The sequence below is a fragment of the Coffea arabica genome, chromosome 11c (assembly GCF_036785885.1).
Source record: "Coffea arabica cultivar ET-39 chromosome 11c, Coffea Arabica ET-39 HiFi, whole genome shotgun sequence".
Classification (NCBI taxonomy): Eukaryota; Viridiplantae; Streptophyta; class Magnoliopsida; order Gentianales; family Rubiaceae; genus Coffea; species Coffea arabica.
This window is the reverse complement of record NC_092330.1, coordinates 5655888-5677499: the sequence shown is the minus strand read 5'-3', so window position 1 is coordinate 5677499 and position 21612 is coordinate 5655888. Positions and strand designations below refer to the sequence as shown.

Genomic DNA, 21612 nt, shown 5'->3' with positions numbered 1-21612 from the left:
TGATAATAATTAATTTGATTCACTAGAAGGTGATTGATTCACTACTTTCACGAATTAATTTGGTAGAGTGACTCTATGAAGAGAGGAGGCATGTATCTAAAATTTGGGGATATGGATAAAAATAAATAGTTTAGTTATACTAAAATTACAATTGGTAAGAATATTTTATGACTTGTGTCTTACAATTAATGTCCATACATTACAATTTGCCTGAGATATCACGAGTTAAACGTCAATGAATCTTTGATGGTCAGAAGTCTCAAACCTAATCGGTAAGTTCCTCCATAACACTATTGCTTGTACATGGAAAAATTGCATTACAGTCTCAGAATTCCTAAGCTTGTTTTTGTTGATACGTCAACACAATAAGCTACGGGGTTTTGATTCTTGATTTCGTCTTAATACTGATTTAATATGTTTTAATTGCTCATTCTATTTGTTTAATACTGGTAAGTTTGTGCTAGCATATACTAGCATATAAGATGTTACAAGCAATATTTGGTTTTCCTGAATTTTGTTTCAGAATATCTAGTAATATGCCTTGAAGTAATTAGAGTCATTGAATTCGTATCTAAAGAAACGAGAGACAAGAAGAAATTCTTGAATCAACTTAAGTTATTGCCGTGGCTCATGTATTTGTCTAGTTAAGTTCTCTGTCTGTAAGTTGTTAGATAGATTTGGGACATGATGCTGCTTCAAATCAGTGGTGTAATTAATCTCATATATGGAAGTCAATTATGAAAAACCTTGAAAGTTTTGACTCAGGAAATTGGTAAAGTAAACTAATAGAAGTCAAATGGAGGTGAGGACATTATCAGAAAACCAAATTAAAAAAAAAAAGAAGTTAGAATTATAAGAGTTGGTGTAAACTTCCATAAATTTGGTGTAATTGTGGACTTTGCACCGTCTAATCATATTTGTTAACAAATTTATACTAAAGTGGCTTAAATTTACATCGCAGGTATAAAGGTTACATCAGTCTGCTGAACCAGGTTCTATTTGTTTCTTACCTGTATATGTGATTATGTCTTGTTTCTGGTTCACAATACGGCACAGCTACAATTCCGTATTGTGTCAATTTTAGAATTTCCTTGTGACTCTTGAAAATTCACCGCATCTGGTTCACAAGTAAGTATGATCCAAACTATTGTGCCTTGCTGAGACAATATCACTCCCTCTGACCTACGTATCAAGACTTTGGAGTACTAAAATGAACGAGTTGAAGAATGTACGGCGCAGTTTGAGGATATACAACAAGGTTCGGAGCAAAGAAAAATTTCTTCCTGATGATCTAATTATTGAGATCTTAATTCGATTGCCTGCTTAATCTGTGGGAAGATGTGAATGTGTATGCAAGTTGTGGTGTTCTTTAATTCAGGACCCCATGTTCACTGTAAAGCATTTGAGACGATCAAATGTTGTCTATGTATACGAGGAAAACACGAAAGACAACGGAGATGAAGAAATATTCGAGTGTTTGAGCAGCAAGGATGGGATATTACTTGAGAAGAGTAATCTGACTGGAAAATATCGAATCAGGAACCCTATAACTAAGCAGGTCCAGGATCTGCCTGACCCAAAAGGCAAATGCAGGTGCATAGGGCTGTTCCATCTTTCAGAGGCCAATTACAGCAGTATTAAGTTTGCCAATGTATATTGTAAGGAAGGAACATAAGATGGAGGCTGTCAAGTCCTAACAGTCGGCACTGATCTCGCTGCATGGTTCAAAGTCGTGGTTGCGGCCCGGAATATGCCACATCGGTCTCGGCATATCGGTCGCGGTTTTGATGAGACACAAATTTTACAGCATTTAATATTCTAAAAATTGTTAATAATATAAAAAAGTATGTTAAACAAAAATAATAAAAAAATAGCAAAAGAAAATTTGTAAAAAGTACTATTTTTATGCATATTAAACACAATAAGTACTTTAATTATTTAAGACAATGGCATCACAAATAAAATCAAAATAACATAGACCACAATTTTAAAACTAATAATTGCAAAAGTAATATCAACCATTAACAATGCAAACTAAAGATTTATTTATAGCATAAAGTTGGAATATTTTGATCAATCTCTTGCAAAAAATAAAAAGAAATCGTATTAAATAAAAGGCAAATATGTAAAAAGATATACTAGTACTTTATATTATCATACCTGTTAATACCAAGTAGAATGACGATGTGGTTCAAAATCACCCTCATTTCTCGATGAATGGTAAAACAAATGCGGAAGTGGCATAGGACCTTGAGTAGGTAGTGTATAAGAGTTATCTGGTCTATTTACTGGATGTGAAAATTGACAAGATGTTCCATAATCATTAGACGGAAGAACTTCTGGATTGGAGATGAATTGCTGAGTATGATGGTAGTATCAAAACCCTCAATAGTTAACACTATCGCTAGTACCATATGATGCAGTAGAATTATGACCATAAAACCCAATGATATTGGAATCAAAAGAAGAACCATCATGAGATTTATCTATTTCTTTTTCATAATATCCACTACCATGAATGCTAGGAGGCCTTTTGACCTGTCCAGATCCATCAAATGGCCAATATCCACTGTAATAGTCAGGAGTGATTCCATATGATTGCTTATAGTTATATCCCAATTAACTAGTACTGTAGTTTTGACTAGATTCATGCTCGTAGGTTGGGTATATACCCAAATTTTGCATCTGATCATTGACTCCTCTATATCTTTGTGACCATGAATGGTAAGAGAAAGTATCCTCACTTGAAAATTGAGTTAAATTATTGAGGAATTGACGTTGTGCTTCTATACAAGAACGATAGCCATGATCAGTATCTTGAGTGGCATAATAATTATCTTGTCCTTGAGCCCATGACATACCTCCTGTTTGTTGGCTATCTTGATTGTATCCACCACTATGTTCGAAAGAATTGTTCCCTCCATTTCCATTGTCACCATTGTCATCATCATCATTACTACTGTCACTTTTATTTGAAGATGATGGAATAGTATGCTTACTGATTTGTTTAGTCTTACTTTTTTGTTTCCTACTTGAGGATTCAGCAAGACCTTTCTTATTTTTTTGGGTAATATATTGGGACAATGTATCACCAAAACCATCATTGTCATGTTCTTGATATTCACTGCTTTTTTATTCAGTTTGATGAATGCCCTTATCCAACCAATCCAGATTATCTTCAGGCAATGTGGGTTCTTCATTTTCTCTTATCCAATCATCCAATATATCATCTTGGTGAAAAATGTGATTCAAGTCAATTGGGTTGTAAAAATCATCAATATCTCTTTGATGCATCAAAATTTTCACCTTTAATCGCATATTGTAATGCATAAAAACTAATTTATGCAATGTTTTAACTGCCAAACGGTTACGTAGTTTTGTATGAATTAATGACCATGTACTCCAATTTCGCTCACAACCAGACGATGTGCAGGTTCGACTCAATATTTTCACTGCAATATTCCTTAAATTTGGCGCATTTTCACCGTAGTTAAGCCACTAGAGAAGCTTTAGTAGTACCGGTAATTGCAATCTTCCTTGTGGGATCGACCCTTAATACCCTATACTCGCTCACGATTCGTATACTTGCGATAAATCGCGTGTGGGGTGTTTAGGAATTTATAAATGTAAAACTTGATTAGAATGAGGTTAAATTGATATGTATACCCTGCGCACGTCATTGGTTCACACTAATATTTGCTATAGGAAAGTTAGGTTGATAAGTGAATATTTAACGTGTATTTTGTACAATTTTGGCATGAACTTTTGGTATGTTTCGACAAGATTAAAGCCATTTTTGAACTCTATTGGTGATAATTGCTTAAGTATTGTTTAAGTGTTCAAAAGTTGATAAATGAGTGGATTAATGCGTTAATTTTGTGAAATTGTGTGAAGGATATCGATGTATGAAATTCATGCACAAGTTGAAAGAAGTGTAAGGATTGTCCAGAGGATAAAGTACACAAGAAATTAGGAGCAAAAATGAAGAAAAAGGAAAAGAAGTGAAAAACTGGAAAATACCAGCACGGATCCGTGAGAATGAGGAGCGATCCGATCCTCCGTCTGTACTTCTGGAGCAGTGCATCCGAGTACAAATGATCCGAGCCCGGATCCATCAGAGAAGGCCTCGGATCATCATCGATACGAGCTCGGATATATTTTCACCCCTCGGATCCGAGACTCAGATCTGTCTCTCTTTTCAGCAAGTGGCACAACCGTTTTTCTTTACTTTTCTCATAACTTTTACAACTATTTTGAGGGACAGAAATCGGTGGCACATGCTTCTGCAACAAAGGAGAAGACCAAATGAGTTGTAGACAAAAGGAAACATCATATCTTTGACTTCTTTTTACAAAATCTGAGTGGAGGAAATTATGAAGTGAGAGGAGTAGACTTTCTACCACCTTTTATGAAGAAACACAAGGGAGGAGCTGGGACATCCATACGTAGCCAGATTTTCTGATGGAAAATTCTCTCTAGTTAGCAAATAGAAGAGACAGAGATACAGAAAAAACTTGGAGTGCAGAGATGTAGCTCTTGCACTATCTGAGTAGTAGGATAGTTTAGTTTAGAATAGTGTAGCTCTTCTATTCTTGTATATCAGCTAGATTAGGGTGAAGATGGAGATGAAGAAGGAAGAGTTGAAGCTCAAGTAACATGGGTTATCTCTTCTCCAAATCTTTATCTTTTGTACTTGATTCCAAGTTTAGTTAATATGCAAGTTCTGGATTTTGTGTTTAATATGTATCTTTAAAGTTTATGCCTTGGGTTTGGTTGAACTTTCTATAATTGTTAGTGTTTATTATTTGGTTATTTGATTGCTATGATTTGAGCAAGTTATTTAGCACTTTGGCTCTTTAAATCATGATTAATCTGGTACCATTGATTGTGATTATCTAAGGTGTTGTTTCTGCAATGAAAATTGAGATTTAACACTAGTTCAAGAAGTGCTAAACATAGGGAGTACACTCACGAAAGTAAAGGTGCACCTATGTGGTTTTTAGTGATTCATTTCATGTAATTTCATTGAAGAAATGAACTTGTGGCTAATTTCATAACCATGAAAATAGGTATGGATTAGTTATGAGTATAGTTGATTCACTACGAAAGTAGGTTTCACATGTTTAAGGAAATTACACCATAACTAGTCTAGATAATAGTACTCAATAATCCAAAAATAGCACTTGCATGAGTAGTTAGGGATACCACAACCTAAGGAACTTTCATTTGTTATTTTGTATAATTTCAGTAGGTTAAATCTGTTATAATTCATTGATAGTCTAAATAATAGAGAAGTTTTAGTAATACAGGTAATTGTTCACTCTTTCTCGTGGGATCGATCCGATATATACCCTAAACTACTAGTTGACCTGTATACTTGCAGTGAACGGGTGTAATTCGATTTTTTTTAACTTGTACATATGTAAAATACCCGTCATAGGTCTCTTTGATGATGCTATTTACTTTGTAACTTTTTTGATAATTTTGATAGAAAAATTTAGTAATTTGCTTTGAAATCCAAAGATTGGGTTTTAGAGATATGCAAAGACTTTTTTGGCAAAGTTGAGAGGGAGACTGACAAGTTGTTAAAGTGTATTCATGTTGAAAATGATGGTGAGTACAGGGTACTATTTAAAAGCTATTGCAACCCACATGAGATTAGACTAGATAAGACAGTATCAAAGACTCCTTAGCAGAATGGGATAGCAAAGAAGATGAATAGATCCATCACTAAGCGAGTCAGATATATGCTTTCCAATGCTAAGTTACCAAAATCCTTTAGGGGTGAGGCATTGAGGACTAGAGTTGATCAACTTTTTTTCCGTCAGTTCTTTTGGATGGTAATATCCCAGAGAGAGTATGAATAGGAAAGGATGTGTTTTTTGAACACTTGAGAGTCAAAACTTGATATGAAATCTAAGCAATGTATTTTCTTGGGCTATGGGTATGAAGAGTTTTGTTACAGATTATATGATCCTGTTGGAAAGAAGTTAATCAGAAGTAGAGATGTTGTTTTTCTTGAAGATTAAACCATTGAGGACATTGATAAAGATAATAAGCCAAGATTCTCAGATGACATTCCTACTAGTTCGGATCCAGTTCCAGTACTAGTTGATTTTGATAATGAGGAAGTTAAGAGAGTGTGAGGATTTGAAAATTACTTTATGTGCTTCTTATAATTTTTCTTATTTTGAATAAGTTAATTTATTGTTTCTTTTATACTGATTTTCTCATCTTAATTTTATAAATACTTTAATGATTGAGTCGAGAGATTTATCTTTTCTTTTATAATTAGTGCATGTTAAGTTTCGTAGTGCATTGTGGTAGTGTGATTAAGTGGTGAGGTGTGTAATAAATTTGGTGGACAAAAACGGGTGTGGTGTTAGAAGGAATATATGCTTAGAAGTGTTAAGATTGTATTAGAGGAGCATAAACAAGCAATAAGAGACTAAGATAGACAAAGAGATAGGAAGGGAATTGGATCATGACACTTGTCAACGGTCAAAACTATCATTTGACCAAGACTTCTCTTCTATCTTTATAACTTATTGAACCAAAAATTCCTTCATTTACTTTCATTTTTGGCCGACTCAAAGAGAGAGAGAAAAAAGAGAGGGGAAAACTTCAATTTTCATCTTGATTTTGGTTTGATTTAGTGAAGAAATCAACAAGAAACCTAAATCTAATCCGAAGAAAGTTACAACAAGGGCAAGAAGGCTTGTGGTGGAGTGATTTGGGAAAGAACGCTTTAGTTTTGTATTTTCTCCTTGGGGTTTGAAGGTATCAAACTAAGAAACTTCCCTTCTCTTTCTTATCTTGCATTTAATGGATACATGACTTGATTATGGAAGTTTTGAGGAAGATTTCATGGTTTTGTGAAGTTGATTGAATTTTTCAGCTTTGATTTATAATTTTCCAGCCTTGAGATGAGAATTTCTAACCTTGATATGGACTTGTCTGTTTTGGTAGGAAGATTTCTAGCTTGGATATGCATTTCTAGCTTCATTATACGATTCTTTTAGCTGTAGTAGTCAATTTCCGTCTATACTTTGCAATTTCCAGCTTAGGGTTTAAATTTCCAGCATGGGTATATAATGCATATGAGCTAGGTATATGTCCAATTTAGTTAGTTTTGTGGCCTAGAATGTGACGACCCCACCCCCCCTAGGGCGTACCCTAAGGTTTAACGGACCACCCACCCAACTCTCATTAGGACTCACTCACTTACTGAAAGAAAACAACTTACAACCCTAGAAAGGAAATAAAACAACAATTTCCAAGCTTAAAATATACATTAGTATTTAAATCCAGCTCCAAGACTCATACATGCCCCAAATGTGTCAAATATTCCAAAATTCAAATACATCCAACCCTAGTCAAGCACTAGCGTGAGTACAATCACAAAAATTCAAAAAACCAGACTTTGCTAGCCTGTACCAGTCCCCACGCCCTTGCTTGTATCCCCTGTAAGGAAAACAATTCTCATAGAATGAGCTAAAGCTCAATGAGGTTCCAAAACTTCATGCAGACCCAAATAGCAAGTTAATCATGATTTAAAATCACATGTATCAAAATAGCGAGCACATGAAGTCAAGAAAATGAGTAATAAAGTTTTGTAAAGCCAAGCACTGGCTATTTAACATATCAAGTGAAAGGATACCGCCACTATTTCAAAATAGTTTCGCCATAGCTTGATCAAGTAGTAGTTGGCGCTCCATCAACTTTCACGTAGAGTAACCTGTCCAGTAGAGTCCCGCTTGATGCCAATCCGTCCACCATTCAACCTTACCGGGCCCAAACACCACAAGAATCACGCTTGGTAATACTCGAGTATACCGATTAGTCGAAGAGGTATCACTCCACTCGACGAAACAATATACCCATGGTTCGTTATCCAATTGACTAAGCCCTTGCCAGCTCGACTCGATTAACTAGCCAGTAGGGTTTAGGTCCCCAAGAAGTGAGTATAGTCGATGAGATAACGTTTCCAATCGACTTAATCACAAGAAAAGTACGGAGCGGGAATGAAAGACACCTCCCACTCGGATTGAGTGTGGTACATGCGGCCGTTTAGCACTTACAAGCACAAGTATATCAAGTCAATTGCAACAAATGAACAAGTATATATCACATTAGGGCAAGTACGATAAAGTACACCCTTACTCGACCAAACCAAGCAAATATTGTCTAAGCACATTGGTAAAATAAGTAAAAGCAAGTATCAAGTACAAACATGCACTTGGAAGCACTCATCAAAGGTCTAGTGCTTTCAAGGTCACGCTCAGGTGCAACTCCTTGGATGGAGTCCAAATCTGCGATGAAATATTATTCAAGAGTTTAAAATCACTAGGGTTCGAAACATAGAGTTTCGCTTTAAGAAAATCAAGTAAATGAAACTCGTTTAAGTAGTATTCAAATTACTTATCAAACTCTAGAAACTTCATGCTCGCTCGTTTAGTTTTGATAAGGAAGTGGTTTATACTTTTGAAGTCGTACTTAGTATAAAAGATCGAGAAAATCGTATTTTTAAAGGGTCACTACTTTCACTTTTTCAAGGGTACGAGTTTCGGCAAAATTTCAGCTTATATACCTCTATCAAAGAAACTCGAATACCCTAGACAAACCAAGTCCAATTTGACCTTAAATCTTCGTTCAAGTCGCGAGTACATACGCCTAACCCTTGAGTGAAAATTTGGGCAGCATGCCCTTTGTATTTCGCTACTTTCCAGCCATTTATGGCTTCATTGTTTTCCTCAACTCAGCCCAAATTCAACACATAAGTAAGCTTAACACAATAGTTCTTCAGCTAGGCTCAATGTCATCCATATACAAGTCAATTCTAGCAATGCAACCATCAAAATCAAAGCTGGAAACCAGTTTTAAAGACGAATGGCTAAGTAGCAGGTTTGTCATCTTTCGGTGTTTTGGTCACAACTGAATCTACGCTTATCGGATTGGAGCAAATTTTATGGTGTTTTGAAGTTAAGACATAGAACTACATTTCCTATGAAGATATCGACACCCAGTTCTCACATTTTTAGGGTCAAAAATTGACATCTCAGAGAAAACAAAAAGCTATCAGTTAAATAGGGCATTTGGTTAGTCCAGGGCATTTTAGTCATTTCATAAGTTACAGTGCTCTGATTGAGCTGAAATTTTGTAGGTAGATATTTAACTCAATTCACTATAACTTTCATGTTTTGAGCAAGAACTGATTTGGGCTTTATCATGGACGAATATGCAGGTCAGATTGGTTCCAAAAACAGGGTAGAATCACTACCAAATGCTGGAATTCAACTTTTACTCTAACAAAGTTACACTCAAGCCCAAAATCACTTCACAAGTTCCATTTCCAACCTTAATAACATCATTTAGTAGTTAAACAACACTAACCAAAACTGAAAAGATGCAAACCCTAGCTAAACATGCCACTAAACAATCAACCATCATATGCCAAGATTACAAACTTCTATAGCATTTATAGCTAGATTAAGTTAAAGACAAGAGGTGGATGAACTTATACCTTCCCAAAGCCTTCTTGTAAGTGAAAACAAACCACTTTCTTCCAAAAATTGCACCACACCAAGCTTTCCAAACACCAAAAGGTAAGTTTAATCGGTTTAGTTTTTGTAATTTCAACTCAACAAGAAAGAATCAGGGTTGGAGTTGAAGTTGTTTTTATCTCTTTTTCCCTCTCTTAGTTTCAGCCAACATGAAGAAGAATGAAGGAGAAATGAAGCCAATTTGGTGATAAGAAGGAAGTAAATTGGTTTAGTCAAAGTTGGTTGGATTTCCGCCAAGTGTCACTACAAGATTAAAGCTCAAAATTTTCTTTTCTCTCTCTTCTTTTAGTCCAAATTTTTGGCTGTATTAAGGAGATATTTAGGGCTGATTTTGTTCAATTAATAATAAGGAGATTAAGGTAATAAAGTAGTGTCCAAGTGGTGTACTCAATCGGTAGCAAACGGTGCACGTCGGTTCAAGTCGATTTTTCTTAACTCTCTCGTACTTGTGGTTTAACTTATGATTCACTAACTTATTATTAGCACTACTAATCATACACTTTCTCTTACTTAATACTTGTTCTTATCCACCAAATTTAGTACACACACCTCACCAAGTGACCACACTACCAAAATAGACAAAAAATACACCAAAAACCCTAGTATGCACAAAAAAACCCTAACTTATGTCATTCCTTTAGAAAAATCATAAGTTGAGTTATAAATGTCAAACATTCATACAACTTGGCCTATTAAAAACTAGACTTAAAACACTAATAATCTTTAGAAGACACCTCAAAGAAATTCAGCTCATAAGTTAGTCCAAATTGAGCCATAAACTACTACAACATTCCTATGTTTACTTGTGCAGGGCAGAATTTTCAGTCAACTTTGCCAATTTTCTAGAATTTATAGAGATTGAATCAAATTCTGAATTTTCCACTGTAGGAAGCTCTATGAGTCTAGTTTCAAATGCAACAAACGGAACTCAATTTTGACTTTCTTACACGAAGTTATAGCCAATTTCCCAAAGCTATGCAGAGCCTCCTGCGAAAATTTCTAGATTTTCTAACAACTTGAGATTATGAAACTTTTCTTAACAAAATTCACTCCCTTGGCTTACATTCAACCAAGAATCTAAGGCAAGTAAGTTCAAATAAGAGCTATAAAGACAAGTAAAATTTCGAGGTCTTACATAGAACAAGTACCCTTTATATCTTATAACTTGTGGCTTCGATTAGGGTTGTTTTGCCATGAAATTAAGCTTTGAAATTGGAGGAGAAAGTTAAGGAAAAACAGGAGAGATGCTGCTGGTTTCCTTTCTTGTAGTGTAAGTGAGTGAAAGTAAGAGTGGAGGTGTGATTTTTGATCGAATTGGACTTAGTTTGCTTATGGATGCTTGAACCTACTTGGATTGTGATATATAAGATGAAATTTTGCCAAAACTATACATCTTACAAAGAGGAAGTAATGGTCACTTTAATTGCTAAAAAACACTTGCCATTGGTTTGTTTGGCTGGCCTAGGTCGCAGGGAGTTGGCCAAAGTCCATTTTCTCAATCTTGTAGCTATACTTTGAACGTCTGATCTTTTCTTCCAATATTTGAAGCTGTGGCCGAACACTCCTTTCAGAAATATAGGATTTCTATTCTTCTACTTCGGATGGCCAAAGGTTCATCTAAAAAGATGGCTAAAGTCTTTTCCAATGTGTATTTTTGCTTTCACAGAGTGTTTGATGAGCATTTTCTTCTAGTTTGTCACTTCAGACAACCTAAGAGGTGCTTGAATGGGTGGTAAAAGTGACTTTATGAAGCTTTTTTGTGACAGCATACTTTGGATGGGTAAGGCTTGTTTCAGGCATCCGACCACCTTAAATTCCTTTGCAAAAAGATTTCATTTGCAAGAACTAGCAATTAAAGAGTTTTCGTCTAATTAAAGTTTCTCTTTGGGCATCCTAACTCTTGAAACCCCTTGTTACATTCCAACTTTTACACCATCTTTACTTTAGCTAGTGTTGCTCACATTTTTACACCACTATCATATTCTTACTACCTGCACTCAACAAACAACATTGGATCACATTTATTGGTTTTTTATCATCAAAACTAGGGAATCACCTTGGTTGATATTTTCTCTCATTTTTTTGAAGACAAAGCAATGATGCTTGAAAAAGGTATGAATAAGGGAATAAGGTAAACACAAGCATCATTTCTACTCCCTCTTTTGACATTATCGAAACTAGGACTAACTCCCTTTTAGAAAAACTCCCCATTAGAATAAACATTATGTTCAATTAAAGAAGCATGTAGAGGAAAGCAACACATAAAGTAATAGCAATATATCATGGATTTCTTCCCCTAAAGATAAAACTACTTGAACAGAGTAAGAGATAGCAAGATAAAGTACAAAAAGGTAAAAGCTCATGTAAGCAATGGTGCAAGAATAAAGTGACGTGCGTGGGGTATGCATATAAAAATTAAGTTCATTCCATATTCAAATTTTAAATTTGTAGTCTCCTAAACTACCCCATAGGTGATTTTTCACAAGTATATGAATCATGAGTGAGTGTAGGGTAATTAGGGTTGAACCCACAGGGAAGATGGACAACTACTAGCACTACCAAAATTTCTTTATTATTTAGACTATCAACAAATTAAAATAAAGAAACCTAAGCTACTAATGGGCAAAAAACTATGGTGCAAGAATAAAGTGATGTTCGTAGGGTATACATATAAAAATTAAGTTCATTCCATAGTCAAATTTTAAATTTGTAGTCTCCTAAACTACCCCACAGACGATTTTTCCCAAGTATATGAGTCGTGAGCGAGTGTAGGGTAATTAGAGTTGAACCCACAGGGAAGACGGACAACACTGGCACTACTAAAGTTTCTTTATTATTGAGACTGTCGACAAATTAAGAAAACGAAATCTAAGCTACAATGGGCAAAAAAACTACAAATGAAAACTCCCCAGATAATGGAATCCCTGGAATCCCCTTCTACTCTTTTTTTTTTTAAATAATTACTTTATTCATTCCAGACCACGAAGACAACGAACACCAGGGAAAACCCCAGTTACTACAGCCTATGCACGCCCTATCCTAACACGCCTAACCAATGGCACCCCAAGTCTATTCATCCTGCACTCTCCCCGGGCCACCGAGGGAAGAGTGCGCTCAGTACAGTAAACCCTGACCAGCTCTTGCGGATGAGATACCCCCACATTCGCTAGTATATCAGCAACCTTATTTGCCTCTCTGTAGCAATGCTCAAACCGAGTCCCCCCTACCAGGTGCCAGATTTGCTCCACCTCCCTTCTAACGGACCAAGGACAAAGGCATCGCCGCTGGAGTATGTCAACTAACAACATTGAATCCGATTGCACTACTGTAGGGAGAAGCCCCTTTTCAAGACACACCTGAACACCCTTCAACATGGCCAAAACCTCAGCACGAAGACTAGAAGCTTCCCCCAAGTATGCCGAAAAAGCAACCATTAGTTGCCCATCGGAGCCTCTAAGTATGCCGCCTCCACCACTCGCTCCCGGGTTTCCCTTAGAACAGCCATCCGTATTGAGCACCATATCTACTGGACCCCCTGCCCTCCGCCGTACAACTGTGACCTCATACCGATCAGTCGATTGAGCTACCCTCTCATAGAGCAGCGGGAAATCGCTCACTTGGACTGTCATGCTGAACTGAATCTCAAATGCCGATTGAACATCGTGGAAGACCGCCCCACATACCTCCTTCGCACGAACTCTAGTCCCCTCAAAAATCGCTCTACACCTCGCCTTCCAAATGTTCCAGCAGATAAAAACTGGAACAATGTCATATACAAATCTCTGCTTTCCCTTTGGAGAAGGTGACATCCACCAATCAAACAAATGCGCTCGGAGGCTATCGAATGACCAGCCAATACCACATACGTTCTTAAAATACGCCCAGATCTCTACCGCAAGCTGTCCTGTAGAAAACACATGCTCCAGTGTCTCTCCTGAGGCAGGCACACAACAGAAGCACTTTGACGCCAACTGGAATCCCATCTCCCCTAAGACGTCATCCAAAGGCAGTTGCCTCATGAGCAAGCGTAGCATGAACAAGGACACTCTCACAGGTATTCTAGCATGCCATATGCGAGAAAACACCAATGACCTGTTGCGACCTTGGCGGACCTCCTGAAAAGCTGATGCAAAAGTGAAGAGCCCTGACTGCGTCAATCTCCAGACCACTTGATCTGTCCCCCTTCCACTCAAAGCCGGCGATTGCATCACCTCATCCACAATGTTAAGCGGCAGAATCTGTGACAGCCGACAATTATCCCAGGTACCATTGACCATAACATCGGAAAACGATAAGCCCGGAACCACCGATGCTTTGAGAAAAAGAGGCCCACTCCCCAACCAATTATCAAACCAAAAATCACATGTCCCATCGTTAAGCAGCCATACTATGCACAATTCCGTCTAGCGACTGACATTGACCATACGTCTCCAAGTTGGTGAAGCAGTCTGAGATCTAACCACCTGACAAGGATGAACCCCTTCTACTCATGCTAATAGAACTTCCCAACTAAATTAGTACGAAAACATGGCTAAGCCATGATGTAATTTCCATATGTACATGATACCCATTATCTAATCCATACCTACTTTTGTGGTTATGAAATCAATTATAAAATCATTTACTTCTATGAAATCAATTATAAAATCATTTACTTCTATGAAATTATTACAAAACAAGCCACAAAGGTGCACCTCTACTTTGGTGGGTGCACTCCCTAAGTTTAATACTTTCATGAACTAATGTCAATTTTCAATTTTCATTGCAAATCGAATACCGTGAAATTATCACAATCAATGGCCAATTAATCATGATTTTGAGATCAAAAGTGCTAAATAACTCAATTAAGATAATAGCCTGTAATGATCAAGAGATCAACACATAGCAATCAATAATAGTTCAACCAAATATCCAAGACATAACTTTAAAACAATATTACAAACATAATATCCAAAACTTGTGTTAACAAAATTCAAAATCCAATACAAGATAAAGAGATGGCGAGAAGAAAAACCCTTGTCACTAGAGATTCTTGAGCCTCTCCATTGGCCTCCTTATTGAGCCAATACAAGAGTGGATGCACAACACATGTTTTAAACTAATCCTATAAACTAATAAAAATGAAAAAGAAAGCTATAAATGTTGTGGGTGTGTGTCTTGCCTCAAAGGGCAAAACTTCTCCAAAGTCTTAGGACCAATGACCTTTTGTTTCTCTCTTTTGCTCCAAAGTTCTCTCTCTCTCTAAAACTAACTAAAAACTAAAAGCTCAAAAACTCCTTCTAAAACTAAAGGCTTCTCTATTTATAATCTTCAAGACTTCTCCAATCTTCCACAAGAAGTTTCATTTTGTCTTAAAGAGTCAAAAAGGTGCAATGAAATGACATAAAATTGACAAAAGTTGATGTCTTGGACCCAAAAAATAGCTGCCAAAATGTTATTGACACTACAAAAAAGAAGGATGAAAAACAATGCAAGTTATAGATTTTTCCTGCTCATGTATCCAATGCAGTATCTAAAGCGAATTTCACTATCCAGCGTCATATACTACTAAATACTCTTCTTCAAAAATTTTTTGACGATTATCTGGCTTGACTCCCTATATACAACACTGTATAGTGCTCAACACCCTTTCTCTTACAAAGCCTTTTGACAAGCATCTAGTTTGGTATTAGACTCGAAATTTATTGTCCAACCCCACATACTCTCATCCAATCTGGTGATGACTTTTTGTAACCAGCCTTGGATTGTCTTTGCTCTTTCATCCCTTCCAAAAATGATAAACTTTAACAAATAAAATGTAGTTAATTTACAAGTCTTCTCAAAGCTATTCAAGAACATCAAATATTGTCAAAATGGTCACTCACATTGTCTTAGGAGCTCAAAATTAACTATAAATAAACTAAAATATACACAAACTATTAGATAAAATGGACACTTCTCATAAAGCATGTTTAGATAATATAAAATGAGCACTTGCATAGGCATGAAAATGAAACTATTTACAAAGGACCAATGGCCTTTTTTTATTTTGAAAGATAAAAAGAAAAAGAAAAGGAAGATAAAATCCAAGAATTCCTAAGACTAGATTATAAACTTTTCGATATTTGTAAAGAAGAAATGTTTGATAGTTTTGACACCTTCCAATATTTTTGCTATAACTTGAGTTACACGCATTAAATTGAAATGATTCTTAAACTGATTCAAATGGGCAGGTGTTAGTGGCATTCTCAGTCTCCCTAGGGGTCAATACAAGCTTGCGCGCTGAAGCATTAGCACTGTTAACGGGGCTTCGCATATGCTTCCAGCAAGGCTTTGTGCAGGTGCAAGTGCAGAAAGATTCGCTGGTTCTAGTGGGTATATTACAACGGAGGTTCCAGTGTCCATGGCTCATTCGAAAAGAGGTACACCAAATATGGCAACTAGTTGCGGATCCTGCACACTTTTCGCATTGTTTTAGGGAGGCCAATAAAGTGGCTGACATCTTAGCTAATGTAGGTATCTTGCATTCGCAAGATCATGTAAGGGTGTATCACCAACTCTGTTCTCTTCCGCAGCTAGCAAGGGGGGAAGTTTGGTTGAATATGCTAGGCCTTCCTTCCATTAGACTTATCAAAGGATCGTTTTGATGACCGGTCCTGGTCTCGGCTTGTAAGCTTCTGATTGGGCACTAAAAGCACGTTACTAAAAAAAAATGATTCTTAAACCATTTTGAAACTAAGACATAGGGTACATTTCGTATGCAAATATCGAAATCCAATTCATGAGTTTTTCTAGTCAAAAAGTCAAATATGTCATGCATTTCTTTTTTGTCGAAAGATAAAATAGGGGATTGACCAGTCAAAGGTATTTTAGTTATTTATCAGTATATAGAACTCCAAATTAGATGATTCTTAATGCATTGAAGGCTAATAGAAAGGACTACAATTTTATGCTTTGTACAAGAGCTACTTTAGCCTCTATCATTGAAAAAATATCAATTGAATTTGATATAAAAATAGAGCAATATTGAAAATTGATTAAAAAGGTGCAAACCTATAGGGGAGGACAAAATGCGACCCAATACATGACATTGACCCACGTTTTGAACCTGCGTATTCATATTTTAGCTGCTTTACAATTGGAACCAGTTGCACTTCAACTTGTAGCTCTTTCCTACTATTTTTGGACCAATTTTTTCAATGGATTTCAACTGGAAAGTGCAAGAAGCACCTTGGAAATTTGGAAAAACAACTTTTGGAAATCTTAAGACACAATTTGCATAACTTTAACATGATTGATTGGAGTTTAATTCATCTATAAATAGAGGTCGTGGAGAACATTTTTCATAACTTTGAAGTCTAGAGAAACTACACAAAAATGTAGTCTTTCATTGGAATTTTCTTAATTCATTAGTTAGGGCAGATTAGTATAGCTTGTTTCATCCAAATCTTGTATTTAATTAAGCATAGATAAAGTTGAGGATGAAGATGAAGAGTTTGGAACTCATGCGACAAGGGCAACATTTCTCCTGTCATTTTATTTCTTGTATTGATTCTAATGTTTGGTTATAATATAAGTTTGGACCTTGTTTTCATGTCTTTCATGTTTTACTAGTTTTTATACCTAGGTGTGGATGAACTTCTATGATTATTATGTGATCTTTTCATGGTCATTTGAGTTATATTTTTGAGCAAGTTATTTGATACTTTTGTTTATCTAATCATGATTAACTGGTCATTCATTGTAATAATCTTAAGATGTAAAGTTTGTAATGAGAATTGCAATTTGACACTAGTTCAAAGAAGTGCTAAACCTTGGGAGTTACACTCATGAGAATAGAGATGTACCTTTGTGGTTTTAGTGACTTATTCCATGTATTTTTATAGAAGAAATAAACTTGTAATTAATATCATAACTACGAGAGTAGGTATGGTTTAGTATTCAGTATATAATGGTTTAGTTGCATTACATAAGGATGAACCTTTATTACAGATTATAGATGAATTATCATTGTAAAGCTCATGCATAGCTTACCTGTACAAAAGGGAAGGCAAATTAATAAGATAATGATTTTGGTAAAAAGGGTTAATTCATTCATCAAATAAACTAGAAACTACCACTTCAGAGGCCAAATAGAATGAGACAGAAATTTCCATATATTCTCAGTGGCAATGAAATGCCTTTAATGAAATGATAGCTAGTACACTGCTGATGTATTCATGATAACCTTATGAAGAATCAACGTGTAAAAAGGAGTATATAAATTATTATTCACGTTGCTGTTATTATAACTGAGATCTGCATGTATATTGAGGTTCCTACGTACACTTTTAAATTTCCAGTATAGTTATTAAAACGATAAAGAAATAGCCATGACTATTTCCCAAAGTAGTTCGTAATCTTGCGGAAAAGCACAGCTATCAATGGTTTACTAAATTGAAGGATTACAATTCTAAAACTATTTTAATTTTATAGAACTTTGTCCGACGTTGCTTAAGCGATTTTGTTTTTTAATGATTCTTAAGATCATAGAAAATGAAAATACTGATGTTTAAACACATCAACATCTTTTCAAAAACTAAATTCAGGTATCAATGAAAATTATCTGTTAACATATTTATAGTAGTCAACAACAATTTGCCCTGACATGTTCATACAGATTTTAAATTGTTAAAATACATGGAAAGTAATTGCCTATTTAGACTGGATATCAAAACATGCGTAACTTTGACATCCTTTTCCGTTAGCATTTGTTGTGTCTTGGTTGGATTTATATATTCATAATTTTTTTGCAGGTTTTGAACATGATTAATACAAAAATGAAAAATAGAAAAAATTACTTTAAGCTTTTGCAAAATATATTGAGAATAGATCCACGTTCATTGTATACTTTAACTAATTCTATATTTGCATGACTGATGTTAATAAAAGTTCTAAATATCTTGTCTGAATCTTCAATTTCACAAGTTCTAATGCAACATATTTTTTTAAACATTACTAAATGATAAGATATATAGTAATAAAATGATAAAATATATAGTAATATAAGTTTTTGAATGAACAATTACGACAATTATGAGAGATACAATTTCAAAAGTTAACCATAAACTAATTTAAAATTTCAGACATTAGTTAATTTAGGATTTAAAATCTTGCAACTTTGTCTAGTATGGACTATAGTCTATTTAATCGCGTAATATCCAATACCCAAACTTTATACATTGAGCGAAGAGACTTCCTTGTGTTGGCAGCTCCTCCATGTTAGTTATATTATAAATAATGTACAATGTATTTATTTAATATATGAGGGCCGTATACAAGATACCCATTAAACTGTAGTAAATCTGTGATAAATACATTTTACCATGGTTTAGGAGGTTTTTTTTTATCACAGATTTGATGTGTGGAAAAAATGATTTCTTTTGTAGTGAAAACTTGAATAGATCTGATTTTCAAAAATCAAATGACCCATATCGTGCCTCATTATTTGATGAGATAATATGGCACAATTTGAACAATTGAATATTTAAAAATCGAATCTAACCAAATGTGAGCCAATATATAAGTGACACAAACTCTAATGTAAAGAAACCCAACCTATCAACTTACATTCTTTTATTGCATTGCATGGGCCATTGCAATAATAAGTTTTGGTGTGGTAATCGTTTTGTCTTCTTCTCAAGTCATTTTCGCTAGAAATAAAATTTACAAGGATGTGCATATTTGTCAGAAATTAATAAGAGTAAAAATATGATTTACTAAATATAAATATTTACATATCATAAAAGGGTTCAAGTAAATCAAGCAGAACATGTGTAATATGATATCACTTTATCTCTACAAAGTTCATAAATGTTTTAGCATATACAATTGATTGATGCTTCTAATTCTGGACTTTGATTGTTGCTCTTTTTACTAGTCATTTTACATGGAATTCTTAGTGCTTCTTGGAATTCGCCTCTTCTTCACTCTCAAGTGCGAATTTTCCTTGTCCACAATGCTTTACCTCCCTCGAGTTTTAAACTTCTATTCTAGACCGTAGATGTTTCCTCCATCACCAGTGCGAATTTGTTCCTCGTTTTCTAGAAATAATGGCTTTGATCCCATAAGAATCTATTTATGGGTAAGACGTGTGGCCTTTGCTTGAGAAGAGGAAGGCACCTGAGATACCTGCAAGAAAGAAGAGAACTTTAAAGAACAAAAATAAGAAAAAAGTAATTGTCTATAAGGTTAGAACTTAAAATTGATTGCTGCTAGAACTTTGTTTGGTATGGCACATATGTTTTGTACCTGCCGCAAAGGGCCACTCCATCCAAGCCCTTTAGAACACTGCAAATAATGGATTCAAAAGGGTTTGTAAGACGACTACTAATTTATTCTTGCCAGTAGTGGGAAAAGAACAAAGGCACAAACAAGAAAACTAAACGGAAAAAGAGTGATGAGTTGAGTACACATTCGAATCTGGTAGCTCATTAATTCGATTGAGATGGAATCCAAGAGTCGATTTGCACGCCATCTTTGCTTTTCACACTCATCTTCTTCATCTTCTGCATCTTCTGCTTCCGTATCGTAGTTTGAGTCCGGAAAGAAGCCTTTCTTTGTCTCCATTTGTATGGTTTTGAATATTTTAAGAATGGAGATAGAAGCTTGTACAAATGGCTCTTTATATAACCTTGCTTCCAAAGCCATTTCATGTCTTTTGGTGACAATTAAAATATGGAAAGTAGGGAAAAGCATTTATTGCCTAGATTTCCTTATAAATTGTAAGATTTGGTCATAAAAACTTACCATTCTAGCTATATAGACTGCATATGTATTAGGCAGCCAATTATTCATTTCCATTTTAGAGGTTGGCAATATGAATTTTTGTGCTAAATAGGAATTACTAGTAGGAATTAAATTTGTAAACATAGCTATTAATACATTAATTGACATTAATATTCTTCCTTCTACATTTTAAAATATGGTGAGTGAATATATGTTGCATGACGAATAGGCAAGGGCTTGTCTAATAAGTGCCTTTTGAGCAGGTTAAGTGGGGTTCCAAGTATTTGCATTTTGAAAAATTCAAATTAAAAGTTGGAAAATATGTAACTAAAAAGCGGTAATATATGTAAGTGAGTGCAATAGATTAAAAAAGAATTGTATTAGGTGACCAAAAATCACAAGAGAAAGCATGAACTGTACTAGTGCTTACAAAAATATTGTGCATACATTTGCTACCCGGGTCACAAGAGTGCACTGCAATGTTTTTAGAACCGGACCGGACCGGCCGGTTCGACCGGTTGGACCGCGAACCGGCCATGTCACCGGTCCGGTCTAATGCTAAAGCCGGAATTTCATGGAGAACCGTTGAAACCCGGACGAACCGTGCAAACCGTTAAGAACTGCGAACCGGCGGTTTTTTAAATTCTTCAACAAAATATCAAGAATGGTGTAGCTAAGATTCAAACCTGGGTCTCCAAGTTTAAATATGACAATCTTACCGCTAGACTATACTTAAGTTTGTTGAGAATTCTACTTGACTAAAACATATATTAAAACATCAAGTTCTTCTATTATTTTTTTTTTCAATTTTTTCTTCTTAACCATTTTTAACCCAAATATCCACAACAAGATTTTCTCAAGTCTTCACCATTATTATCAGGTTATTATCTTTAGCAGATTGTAAACAAGTTGAAAATTTCAACTTTTCTTGTTTTCCAGCATTTTAGTAAGTTTAATTTTTTTCTTTTCAAGGTTTTTTTTTCTATATTATTATCTTTAGTTGATTTTTTGCATTTTCTTCTTTTTCCCCTCAATTTTCATATGTTTCCCTCATTTTTGTTTTATTTTTATTCGATTAATTAAGGATGAAATTTTTGCAAAAGTAGTGCACATCCGTGTAGGAATTGGGTAGGAATTACAAATAATAACATTGGGTTGGTCAAAAATATGGTAGTTGGCACATAATCGAAGCTATTGATAATTGAATTTAAAATAATTAATGGCATAGGATCATTGAATTTAATATAACATGTTAATTAGTAATGTTTAGTAGCAATTAATTTTTTATGTGTTTAACTGTATA

General features: G+C 35.1%; 1 long non-coding RNA gene across 1 annotated transcript; it reads right to left on the bottom strand.

Moving 5' to 3' along the window:
* Positions 1-19363: 19363 nt before the first annotated feature.
* On the bottom strand, positions 19364-20123 carry LOC113716636 (uncharacterized). Its single transcript, XR_003454170.2, has 3 exons — positions 19994-20123; positions 19833-19871; positions 19364-19712 (listed from the first exon to the last, which is right to left on the bottom strand). It is a non-coding gene; the product is annotated as an uncharacterized lncRNA (long non-coding RNA).
* Between the last annotated feature and the right edge of the window lie 1489 nt (positions 20124-21612).